The sequence below is a fragment of the Nerophis ophidion genome, linkage group LG03, assembly GCF_033978795.1.
Source record: "Nerophis ophidion isolate RoL-2023_Sa linkage group LG03, RoL_Noph_v1.0, whole genome shotgun sequence".
Classification (NCBI taxonomy): domain Eukaryota; kingdom Metazoa; phylum Chordata; class Actinopteri; order Syngnathiformes; family Syngnathidae; genus Nerophis; species Nerophis ophidion.
In genome coordinates this window covers 15,997,391-16,011,435 of record NC_084613.1, presented here as the reverse complement: position 1 = coordinate 16,011,435, position 14,045 = coordinate 15,997,391, and positions in this window count along the sequence as shown.

The following is a 14,045-nucleotide window of genomic DNA, read 5'->3' as shown; positions in this document are numbered from 1 at the left end:
ACACACACACATTGAAATGACGGTGAGCTGATCAACAACACATGTGCCATAACATTAGGTAAAAAAATGTTTTAAATATATAATATTGTTTCACGTGACTTTATATTTTTGGCTCATTGTTAGTTGTTTTCTTTGTTTTAAAATATAATGTTATTATATATTTCTAAATATTTGTTTTTTATTTTTTGTACTATAATAATATCATATTAGCTAGGATTCAATACGGTATCTCTTTTATTTAACATAATAGCTATTTATTTTTTATATTTAAAATTTTACAGAAGTGAATTATATTTATGTAGCACTTTTCTCTAGAAGACTGAAAGCGCTTTACATAGTGAAACCTATGAGCTTCATCTTCAAGCTACATATAAAGGTAGTTAAAGTGTCTTGCCCAAGGACACGACGGCAGTGGCTGAGATAGCGGAAGCAGACATCGAAACTGGAACCCTCAAGTTGCTGGCACGGCCGATCGACCATCTGAGCAGCGCCGAACCACAAAGCATCCGGAAAGTATTCACAGCGCTTCCCTTTTTCCACATTTTGTTATGTTACAGCCTTATGGGAATACATTCATTTGTGTCCTCAAAATTCTGCACGTAAAACCCCAAATGACAATGCATAAAGTTTTTTTCAGAGCTTTTTGCAAATATAATAAAAACTAAAGCTGAAAACAGTGTTGAAGGAGCCCTCGCACCTTTGTGTAACTCTGGGTTAACGCGAGTGGGCGAACACTCATGACACAGTGCAGTCACGTCCTTCCCAACGCCCGAACCGTCATCAAAATTTCAGGAATATTGGAGCATATGGAGGGAAGTTATGACCCTTATAGCTTTCTACCACAAGAGGCAATCTTTGTGTAGCTAAGCCAAACAGAAATGCTAACATTAGCATGCTAACAGTTAAAATGCATAAAAAACAAGTTATGAGTACACATTGAAAATTGGCTAAAAAAGTTAGCATGTGTCAAAGAGCTAAAAAAGTTAGTATGCTAATGTTATCATGCTAACAGTTAGCATCAGCCAAGTATCATGTCATATGAATTTGAGGTGTTCAGATGCAAAATTGGCTAAACAAGTTTAATAAAAACAACATGTCTTAAGTACCATGTGAAATGACTATGAGACATACAGCAAAATAAATGTTAGCATGCTGACTGCTAGCATGTATCAAGTACCATGGTATATAATATAAGGTATTCAGCTGCAAAACTGGCCAAACAATTTAGCATCTGTCAAGTACAACGGAAATCAAATTACGGTGTTCGGTTGCAAAATTGATTTAAAAAGTTAGCATGTGTCAAGTAGCATGGGATATAAAATGACGGTGTTCAGCTGCAAAATTGGTTAAAGAAGTTAGCATGCATCAAGTACCACGTTACATGACTATGAGGCATAAAGCAAAAATTGTTAGCATGCTAACAGTTAGCATGTGTTGAGTACCATGGCAGATAGATTTATTGTGTTCGGCTGCGAAATTGGCAAAAAAAGTTAGCATCTGTCAAGTACCAAGTTAAATGACTATGAGGCATACAGCAAAAAAAAAATGATATGCTAGCATGTCAAGTATCATGTCATATGAATTTGAGGTGTTCAGATGCAAAATTGGCTAAACAAGTTTAATAAAAACAACATGTCTTAAGTACCATGTGAAATGACTATGAGACATACAGCAAAATAAATGTTAGCATGCTGACTGCTAGCATGTCTCAAGTACCATGGTATATAAAATAAGGTATTCGGCTGCAAAACTGACCAAACAAGTTAGCATGTGTCAAGTACAACAGGAAATAAAAATACGGTGTTCGACTGCAAAATTGATTTAAAAAGTTAGCATTTGTCAAGTAGCATGGGATATAATATAACGGTGTTCAGCTGCAAAATCAGCTAAAAATGTTAGCCTGCATCAAGTACCACGTTACATGACTATGAGGCATAAAGCAAAAATTATTAGCATGCTAACAGCATGTGTCAAGTACCAAGTTGAATGACTATGAGGCATACAGCAAAAAAAATGTTATGCTAGCATGTGTCAAGTACCATGGTATACAAAATAAGGTATTCGGGTGCAAAACTGGCCAAACAAGTTAGCATGTGTCAAGTACAACGGGAAATACAATTATGGTGTTCGACTGCAAAAATTATGTAAAAAGTTAGCATGTGTCAACTAGCATGGGATATAAAATAACGGTGTTCAGCTGCAAAATTGGCCAAAAAAGTTAGCATGCATCAAGTACCCCGTTACATGACTATGAGGCATAAAGCAAAAATAATTAGCATGCTAACAGTTAGCATGTGTCAAGTACCATGGAAAATAGAATTATTGTGTTCAGCTGCAAAATTGGCTAAAAAAAAGTTATCATGTGTCAAGTACCAAGTTAGATGACAATGAAGCATTCAGAAAAAAAATGTAATGCTAGCATTTGTCAAGTACCATGGTATACAAAATAAGGTATTCGGCTGCAAAACTGGCCAAACAAGTTAGCATGTGTCAAGTACAACGGGAAATACAATTACGGTGTTCGACTGCAAAAATTATGTAAAAAGTTAGCATGTGTCAACTAGCATGGGATATAAAATAACGGTGTTCAGCTGCAAAATTGGCCAAAAAAGTTAGCATGCATCAAGTACCCCGTTACATGACTATGAGGCATAAAGCAAAAATAATTAGCATGCTAACAGTTAGCATGTGTCAAGTACCATGGAAAATAGAATTATTGTGTTCAGCTGCAAAATTGGCTAAAAAAAAGTTATCATGTGTCAAGTACCAAGTTAGATGACAATGAAGCATTCAGAAAAAAAATGTTATGCTAGCATGTCTCAAGTACCATGGTATATAAAATAAGGTATTCGGCTGCAAAACTGGCCAAACAAGTTAGCATGTGTCAAGTACAACGGGAAATACAATTACGGTGTTCGACTGCAAAAATTATGTAAAAAGTTAGCATGTGTCAAGTAGCATGGGATATAAAATAACGGTGTTCAGCTGCAAAATCAGCTAAAAAAATTAGCATACATCAAGTACCACGTTACATGACTATGAGGCATAAAGAAAAAATTGTTAGCATGCTAACAGTTAGCATGTGTCAAGTACCATGGAAAATAGAATTATTGTGTTTGGCTGCAAAATTGGCTAAAAAAGTTAGCATGTGTCAAGTACCAAGTTAAATGACTATGAGGCATACAGCAAAAAAAATGTTATGCTAGCATGTGTCAAGTACCATGGTATACAAAATAAGGTATTTGGCTGCAAAACTGGCCAAACAAGTTAGCATGTGTCAAGTACAACGGGAAATACAATTACGGTGTTCGACTGCAAAAATTATTTAAAAAGTTAGCATGTGTCAAGTAGCATGGGATATAAAATAACGGTGTTCAGCTGCAAAATTGGACAAAAAAGTTAGCATGCATCAAGTACCCCGTTACATGACTATGAGGCATATAGCAAAAATAATTAGCACGCTAACAGTTAGCATGTGTCAAGTACCATGGCGAATAGAATTATTGTGTCCGGCTGCAAAATTGGCTAAAAAAAGTTAGCATGTGTCAAGTACCAAGTTAAATGACAATGAGGCATTCAGCAAAAAAAAATTATGCTAGCATGTCTCAAGTACCATGGTATATAAAATAAGATATTCGGCTGCAAAACTGGCCAAACAAGTTAGCATGTGTCAAGTACAACGCGAAAGACAATTACGGTGTTCAACTGCAAAATTGATTTGAAAAGTTAGCATGTGTCAAGTACCATGGGATATAAAATGAGGTTGATGGGGGTAAAGGATAGCGGGGGGTGTATATTGTAGCGTCCCGGAAGAGTTAGAGCTGCAAGGAGTTCTGAAATGTGGTTGTCATTCTTGTTTGGTGTGGGTTCACAGTGTGGCGCATATTTGTAACAGTGTTAAAGTTGTTTATACGGCTACCCTCAGTGTGAGCTGTATGGCTGTTGACCAAGTATGCGTGCATCCACTTGTGTGTGCGAAAAAAACGTATATATTATGTGACTGCGGCATGCTGTTTGTATGGGGGGGGGGGGGGGGGAGCGGAAAGCAGTAACTCTAAGGCACGCCCTCAATATTGTTGGCTGGGTGGAATTTGGGGGAAATTTGGGAGAATGGTTGCCCCGGAAACTTTCGGGAGGGGCACTAAAAGTCGGGAGTCTCCCGGGCAAAGTCGGGAGGGTTGGCAAGTAAGGGCGACACACGTAAGTGTCCCTATTAGACAGGCCGGCTGCATTTGAGCGTAGGAACAATCCTCAAGCCTGGCCTGATTGACGCAGTCCTCGGCCACGCCCACAAAGACGGCGGGGAAAAAAAACCCTGCACAATACATTTTACAGAAACATCAAACTATGCAGTTCGAGACCATAATAAACCATAATAGGTCAAGAATAAAAAAAAAACAGAATCACGCACCGTCATGCACACGTGACACCCACACCGGAAGTGGATAGACATATATATACACATGTCATACTTGCCAACCTTGAGACCTCTGATTTCGGGAGGTGGGGGGTGTAGTTGGGGGGTGTAGTTGGGGGATTTGGTTAAGAGTCAAGTATTTCCTATACATACATATATATATATATATATATATATATATATATGTACAGTATATACACATTTATATATATATATATATATATATACACATATACACACACATAACACTCATCTACTCATTGTTGAGTTAAGGGTTGAATTGTCCATCCTTGTTCTATTGTCTGTCACTATTTTTCTAACCAAATGCATGTGCAGTAGATGGCAGTATTGTCCTGTTTAAGAGTGTCACCACATTGCTGTTTACGGCAGACGAACTGCTTTACGGTAGACAAAAACGTGACTGCTGTTGTTGTGTGTTGTTACCGTGCTGGGAGGACGTTAAACCCACATAAGAAACCAAGAACTCGCCCTCGATCATTCTACAGTTATAATATCATCGGGCAGGCACGCTGTTTATATTGTGGGAAAGCGGACGTGAAAACAGGCTGTCCTCACTCAGGCCCGCATGGAGCTGGAGGGGGCGTGGCCTCCAGCTCCGCCTAAATGTCCCGGGAGATTTTCGGGAGAGGCGCTGAATTTCGGGAGTCTCCCGGAAAATCCGTGAGGGTTGGCAAGTATGACACATGTATACAATGCACACACCTATATAGATATATATTTTACCAAATTTTTTTATCTCATTTTATTATAATGTTATGTTTGTAAGATTTTTTTTTTACCTTTTTATTTTGTTAGTAAGAATCATTTCCTTTTTATATCTTTCCTGCATAATCAATGTTTTCCATCCATCCATTTTCTACCGCTTGTCCCTTTCGGGGTAGCGGGGGGTCGTTGGAGCCTATCTCAGCTGCATTTGGGCGGAAGGCGGCGTACACTCTGGACAAGTCGCCAACTCATCGCAGGGCCTAATCATCCATCCATCCATCCATTTTCTACCGCTTATTCCCTTTCGGGGTCGCGGGGGGCGCTGGCGCCTATCTCTGCTACAATCGGGCGGAAGGCGGGGTACACCCTGGACAAGTCGCCACCTCATCGCAGGGCGGGCCTAATCACTGTTTTATATATTTAATCATTCTTAGATGTCATGTATTATAATTTATCCTGTATCCTGCTATGGTGTCCCATAATGCACCTGCTGGGAACCCGTTTCTATGTTTTATTTGTTTTTGTTTTTATCGTACAGTGTTTGTGTTGTGTTGTGTGCTCGTTTTTCTTGTGTTATCTTTTAATGTGCCTATTATACAGCATTTTGGCTACCCCTGTGGTACATTTTAAATCTGCTTAAAAAAAAAAAAGTTTATTTGATTTATCATCCATCCATCCATTTCTACCGCTTATTCCCTTTTGGGGTCGCGGGGGGCGCTGGCGCCTATCTCAGCTACAAATCATGTTAAGAACAATCCTAAACCTTTTTAACTCTAATCAGTATTTATCGTTTACTATGTATAAATTCTATGTAATGTATTATTATCATGTGAGACAAAATTATATACATTCTTATCTCTTTCCTACATAATTTGTTTATACACAATATTAACTGTTATATATTTTATTATGATATTGGTAGATATTGTAAAGAATTTTCTTGTTGTATTTACATAAAACGTCAATATTATTTTAATTCTATAAATGTTTTGTGTGTACATTGTCTGCTATTGTGAACGTTCAAAATGTACTTGTTTAGAAATGTTTCACATATTTTCATATTTCAAATTTAGGGGTCACATATTTATGTATACAAACTGTACACACACATATTTAATTATTAAAATATTATTATTATTATATATAAGTTGATTAATGTAATGAGAAAATTACGTTTGATAGGCATTTGCTCGGCACGGCCAGCGAGACGAACAGTGCTCTGCAGTGCCCCCTAGCGGATGTCAGTAGTACCAGCATTCACCTTCATGACGTCACCTACGTCAAAAACGGAACTTTTGTCGCACCTTCTCAACGCTGCTTGACATGTAAACATATTTACTTTGAAATTATTATTAGAATATGAATCCACTTAAATGTTTAGTGTTGTAAGACATGAATAAAGTCGATCATGACGTCATGAACATTCTAACGTGTCAAGTACATAAAGTTGTGAGACAAATAATGACGTCACAAAATTAATTTGAATAACTTTTAAACTTTAATACCATATTGATAATCAAATATTGATTGTTAAGGAATTATATATTTTTGAAATGTTTCCTTTTTATATGACTGCATGGATTTTTGAATAAACGTACACAAGTACAGTGTTTTTGAGTAAACCCACACAAGCACAGTATTTTAAGTAGACCTACACAAGCATGCAGTTTTGGACTAGACCTACTCAAGCACAGTGTTTTAAAATAAATCTACACAAATACAACGTTTTGTAATAGATTTACACAAATAGTGTTTTGGACTAAGCTTACTCAAGTACAGTGTTTTGGAATAAACCTACACAAAAAGTGTTTTGGATTAGACCTACTCAAGTACAGTGTTTTGTAATTAACGTACACAAATTGTGTTTTGGACTAAACCTACCCAAGTACATTGTTTTGGAATAAACCTACCCCAGTGCAGTGTTTTGAGGTAAAAGTACAAGCACTGTATTTTTATGTAAACCTTCAGAAGCACAGTGTTTTGGAGTAAACCTACACAAGCACGGTGTTTTAGAGTAAACGTGCACAAGCAGTGTTTCCGAGTAAACCTACACAAGTACAGTGTTTTGGAGTAAACCTACACAAGTAAGGTGTTTTGGAGTAAAACCTACACAAGCAGAGTGTGTTGGAGTAAACCTATGAGCACAGTGTTTTAGAGTAAACGTGCACAAGCAGTGTTTCCGAGTAAACCTACCCCAGTGCAGTGTTTTGAGGTAAAAGTACAAGCACTGTATTTTTATGTAAACCTTCAGAAGCACAGTGTTTTGGAGTAAACCTACACAAGCACGGTGTTTTAGAGTAAACGTGCACAAGCAGTGTTTCCGAGTAAACCTACACAAGTACAGTGTTTTGGAGTAAACCTACACAAGTAAGGTGTTTTGGAGTAAAACCTACACAAGCAGAGTGTGTTGGAGTAAACCTATGAGCACAGTGTTTTAGAGTAAACGTGCACAAGCAGTGTTTCCGAGTAAACCTACACAAGTACAGTGTTTTGGAGTAAACCTACACAAGTAAGGTGTTTTGGAGTAAACCTACAAAAGCACAGTGTTATGGAATAAACCTACACAAGCACCGTGTTTTAGAGTAAACGTACACAAGCATAGTGTTTTAGAATAAATTTACACAAGTACAGTGTTTTGGAGTAAACATACACCATACAGTGTTTGAGATTAAACCTACACAGGCAAAGTGTGTTGGAGTAATCCTACACAGGCAGTGTTTCAGAGTAAACCTAAACAAGCACAGTGCTTTGAAGTATACCTACACAAGCACAGTGTTTTGGAGTAACCATGCAAGCATTGTGTTCTTGCGTGAACCCACACAAGCACAGTGTTTTGGGGTAAAACTACATGAGCACAGTGTTTTAGAGAAATGTACACAAGCACAGTGTTTTGGAATAAACCTACACAAGTAAGGTGTTTTGGAGTAAGCCTACACAAGCACAGTGTTATGGAATAAACCTTCACAAGCACAGTGTTTTAGAGTAAACCTACACAAGTACAGTGTTTTGGAGTAAACATACACCGATACAGTGTTTGAGAGTAAACCTACACAGGCACAGTGTGTTGGAGTAAACCTACACAGGCAGTGTTTTGGAGTATACCTACACAAGCACAGTGCTTTGGAGTATATCTACACAAGCACAGTGTTTTGGAGTAACCACACAAGCATGGTGTTCTTGCGTAAACCCACACAAGCACAGTGTTTTGGGGTAAAACTACAAGCTCTCTGTCATGGAATGAACATACACAAGCACAGTGTTATGAAATAAAAAAATACAAAAGTGCAGTGTTTGTTTTAGGGTAAACCTACGCAGGTAATTATTTTAGGGTAGAACTACAAGTTATGCGTTTTAGAGTAAACCCACTCAAGAACAGTGTTTTGGAGAGAACCTAAACAAACATTTTTTGTGTAAACCCACAAAAGTAGAGTTTTTTGAGGTACAACTATATGCAAGTGCTGTGTTTTAGAGTAAACCCACACAAGTGCAGTATTTTGGGGTAGAACTATATACAATGTCTCTGTTTTAGAGTGAACCCACACAAGTACAGTATTTTTAAGTAAACCTACACAATCACATTGTTTTTGTGTAAACCCACACAAGTACAGTATTTTGGGGTACAACTTTACAAGTTCTGTGTCTTGAAATAAACCTACACAAGTTTTGTTGGCCCTGTGATTTATCAATCAATCAATCAATCAATCAATCAATGATTATATATATAGCCTTAAATCACTAGTGTCTCAAAGGGCTGCACAAACCACAACACAAACCACAACGACATCCTTGGTAGAGCCCACATAAGGGCAAGGAAAACTCACACCCAGTGGGACGTCGGTGACAATGATGACTATGAGAAACCTTGGAGAGGACCGCATATGTGGGCAAGCGACTTGTCCAGGGTGTACGACGCCTTCCGCCCGAATGCTGTTGAGATAGGCTCTAGCACCCCCTGCGACCATAAAAGGGACAAGCGGTAGAAAAATGGATGGATGGATGTGAGTTTTGTTTTTTGAGTGAACCTACACAGGCACAGTTTTGTGTTTTGGACTAAACCCACACAAGAATAGTGATGATGGCCCACACAGATGTTCCAAATAGGCAAACATGCTAACCACAAAGTTATTTTTTAGTTTTTAAAAGTAATAACATTTAGTTTTTTTTAAATGTACAGTAAATGTTTTGCTATTAATATATTCAATAATAATTATTAAAAATAATATTTAGTTTTACCAGGTACAGTTAATGTTACAATTGTATTTAATAACACTAAAAACTAATAACACCTATTTTGAGAGGGTGCAGAAAAGGAATTATTTTATTTAAACGATTTTAAAAAGTTCCCTACGATGAGGTGGCGACTTGTCCAGTGTGTACCCTCCCTTCCGCCCGATTGTAGCTGAGATAGGCGCCAGCGCCCCCCGCCACCCAAAAGGTAATAAGCGGTAGGAAATGGATGGATAGATGAAATTTAAAAAAGTAATAATATTTAGTTTTACAAGGTACAGTAAATATATTACTATTAGAGTTAAAGGCCTACTGAAACCCACTACTACCGAACACGCAGTCTGATAGTTTATATATCAATGATGAAATATTAACATTGCAACACATGCCAATACGGCCTTTTTAGTTTACTAAATTGCAATTTTAAATTTCCAACGAGTTTCTTGTTGAAAACGTCGCGGAATGATGACGCGTACACGTGACGTCACGGACTGTAAGGAAATATTAGCGCTGCACCAAACACGGCTAAAAGACGTCTCTGTTCATGGCGTAATTACACAGTATTTTGGACATCTCTGTTGCTGAATCTTTTGCAATTTGTTCATTTAATAATGGAGACTATAAAGAAGAATGCTGTTGGTGGAAAGCGGTGGATTGCAGCTGTCTTTAGCACCGAGACACAGCCGGTGTTTCTTTGTTTGTTGTGAAGCGGAGCGGTCAAGCTAACATGTTTTATCTACGTCAACAAGCATGTTTTTAAATGGGGAAATTGTGATATATATCTTACCGGAGAAATCATTGGATTATTCGTCGTCCTGCAGCAGCTGTCATGTCAAAAAAGGCAGCTGTGAGCTTGGCTCCTCGGCTTCTCTCTGAGACACTGGCGTGTTCACCGCAGCCATCCGACCTCGAGGTATGTCTTTACAATCTTTAAAATCTCACTAAATCTCTATTAAAACAATAAGGAGATAAGGGATCTTCCAGAATTATCCTAGTAAATGTGTGTAAAAACATCTGGATCGCTCACAATGCAATCGCCTTTTTTGTTTAACTTTATTAATTTTTTATTTTTTTTCTAGTCCTTCGCTATCAATATCCTCAGCCACAAATCTTTCATCCTCGCTCAAATTAATGGGGAAATTGTCGTTTTCTCGGTCCGCATAGCTCTTTTTGTTGGAGGCTCCCATCCATCCATCCCATCTTCTTCCGCTTATCCGAGGTCGGGTCGCGGGGGCAACAGCCTAAGCAGGGAAACCCAGACTTCCCTTTCCCCAGCCACTTCGTCCAGCTCTTTCCGGGGGATCCCGAGGCGTTCCCAGGCCAGCCGGGAGACATAGTCTTCCCAACGTGTCCTGGGTCTTCCCCGTGGCCTCCTACCGGTTGGACGTGCCCTAAAAACACCTCCCTTGGGAGGCATTCGGGTGGCATCCTGACCAGATGCCCGAACCACCTCATCTGGCTCCTCTCGATGTGAAGGAGCAGCGGCTTTACTTTGAGTCCCTCCCGGATGGCAGAGCTTCTCACCCTATCTCTAAGGGAGAGCCCCGCCACCCGGCGGAGGAAACTCATTTCGGCCGCTTGTAGCCGTGATCTTATCATTTCGGTCATGACCCAAAGCTCATGACCATAGGTGAGGATGGGAACGTAGATCGACCGGTAAATTGAGAGCTTTGCCTTCCGGCTCAGCTCCTTCTTCACCACAACGGATCGATACAACGTCCGCATTACTGAAGACGCCGCACCGATCCGCCTGTCGATCTCACGATCCACTCTTACCCCACTCGTGAACAAGACTTCTAGGTACTTGAACTCCTCCACTTGGGGCAGGGTCTCCTCCCCAACCCGGAGATGGCATTCCACCCTTTTCCGGGCGAGAAACATGGACTCGGACTTGGAGGTGCTGATCCTCATTCCGGTCGCTTCACACTCGGCTGTAAACCGATCCAGTGAGAGCTGAAGATCCCGGTCAGATGAAGCCATCAGGACCACATCATCTGCAAAAATCAGAGACCTAATCCTGCGGTCACCAAACCGGAACCCCTCAACGCCTTGACTGCACCTAGAAATTATGTCCATAAAAGTTATGAACAGAATCGGTGACACTGGAAATGTGTTCGACTTACTGCCGGCAATGCGGACCAAGCTCTGGCACTGATCGTACAGGGAGCGGACCGCCACAATAAGACAGTCCGATACCCCACACTCTCTGAGCACTCCCCACAGGACTTCCCAAGGGACACGGTCGAATGCCTTCTCCAAGTCCACAAAGCACATGTAGACTGGTTGGGCAAACTCCCATGCACCCTCAAGAACCCTGCCGAGAGTATAGAGCTGGTCCACAGTTCCATGACCAGTACGAAAACCACACTGTTCCTCCTGAATCCGAGGTTCGACTATCCGGCGTAGCCTCCTCTCCAGTACACCTGAATAAACCTTACCGGGAAGGCTGAGGAGTGTGATCCGACGATAGTTGGAACACACCCTCCGGTCCCCCTTCTTAAAGAGAGGAACCACCACCCCGGTCTGCCAATCCAGAGGTACCGCCCCCGATGTCCATGCGATGCTGCAGTATTGTCAACCAAGACAGCCCCACAGCATCCAGAGCCTTAAGGAACTCCGGGCGGGTCTCGTCCACCCCTGGGGCCTTGCCACCAAGGAGCTTTTCAACTACCTCAGCGACCTCAGCCCCAGAAATAGGAGAGTCCACCACAGATTCCCCAGGCACTGCTTCCTCATAGGAAGACGTGTTGTTGGGATTGAGGAGGTCTTCGAAGTATTCCTTCCACCTATCCACAACATCCGCAGTTGAGGTCAGCAGAACACCATCCGCACCATACACGGTGTTGATAGTGCACTCCTTCCCCTTCCTGAGGCGGCGGACGGTGGTCCAGAATCGCTTCGAAGCCGTCCGGAAGTCGTTTTCCATGGCTTCTCCGAACTCCTCCCATGTCCGAGTTTTTGCCTCAGCGACCGCTGAAGCCGCACACCGCTTGGCCTTTCGGTACCTGTCCACTGCTTCCGGAGTCCTATGAGCCAAAAGGACCCAATAGGACTCCTCCTTCAGCTTGACGGCATCCCTCACCGCTGGTGTCCACCAAGGGGTTTTAGGATTGCCGCCCCGACAGGCAGCAACTACCTTGCGGCCACAGCTCCGATCAGCCGCCTCGACAATAGAGGTGCGGAACATGGTCCACTCGGACTCAATGTCCAGCACCTCCCTCGTGACATGTTCGAAGTTCTTCCGGAGGTGGGAATCGAAACTTTCTCTGACAGGAGACTCTGCCAGACGTTCCCAGCAGACCCTCAAAATGCGTTTGGGCCTGCCAGGTCTGTCCGGCATCCTCCCCCACCATCGCAGCCAACTCACCACCAGGTGGTGATCGGTAGAAAGCTCCGCCCCTCTCTTCACCCGAGTGTCCAAAACATAAGGCCGCAAATCCGATGACACAACTACAAAGTCGATCATGGAACTGCGGCCTAGGGTGTCCTGGTGCCAAGTGCACATATGGACACCCTTATGTTTGAACATGGTGTTTGTTATGGACAAACTGTGACGAGCACAAAAGTCCAATAACAAAACACCACTCGGGTTTAGATCCGGGTGGCCATTCTTCCCAATCACGCCTCTCCAGGTTGCACTGTCGCTGCCAACACGAGCGTTGAAGTCCCCCAGTAGGACAAGGGAATCACCCGGGGGAGCACTTTCCAGTACTCCCTCGAGTGTTCCCAAAAAGGGTGGGTACTCTGAACTGCTGTTTGGCGCGTAAGCACAGACAACAGTCAGGACCCGTCCCCCCACCCGAAGGCGGAGGGAGGCTACCCTTTCGTCCACCGGGTTGAACTCCAACGTGCAGGCTTTAAGCCGGGGGGCAACCAGAATTGCCACCCGAGCCCGTCGCCTCTCGCTGTTGGCAACGCCAGAGTGGAAGAGGATCCAGTCCCTCTCGAGAGAACTGGTTCCAGAACCCTTGCTGTGCGTCGAAGTGAGTCCGACTATATCCAGCCGGAACTTCTCGACTTCGCGCACTAGCTCAGGCTCTTTCCCCCCCAATGAGGTGACGTTCCACGTCCCAAGAGCTAGCTTCTGTAGCCGAGGATCGGACCCCCAAGTGCCCTGCCTTCGGCTTCCGCCCAGCTCACATTGCACCCGACCTCTATGGCCCCTGCTATGGGTGGTGAGCCCATTGGAGGGGTGACCCACGTTGCCTCTTCGGGCTGTGCCCTGCCGGGCCCCATGGGAACAGGCCCGGCCACCAGGCGCTCGCCATCGTGCCCCAACTCCGGGCCTGGCTCCAGAGGGGGGGCCCGGTGACTCGCGTCCAGGCGAGGGAAATCTGGGTCCATGTTTTGTCTTCTTCATAGAGGTCTTCGAGATGCTCTTTGTCTGATCCCTCACCTAGAACCTGTTTGCCTTGGGAGACCCTACCAGGAGGCATAAAGCCCCCGGACAACATAGCTCCTAGGATCTTTGGGACACGCAAACTCCTCTACCACGATATTGGTGGCAGCTCAGAGAGGAGGCTCCCATTGGAGGCTCCCATTATAAACAAATTGAGGATGTGAGGAGTCCTCACACGGGTGACGTCATCGTCTGCGACTCCCGGTACGGGCAAGGCTTTTTTATTAGCGACCGAAAGTTGCGAACTTTATCGTGGATGTTCTCTACTAAATCCTT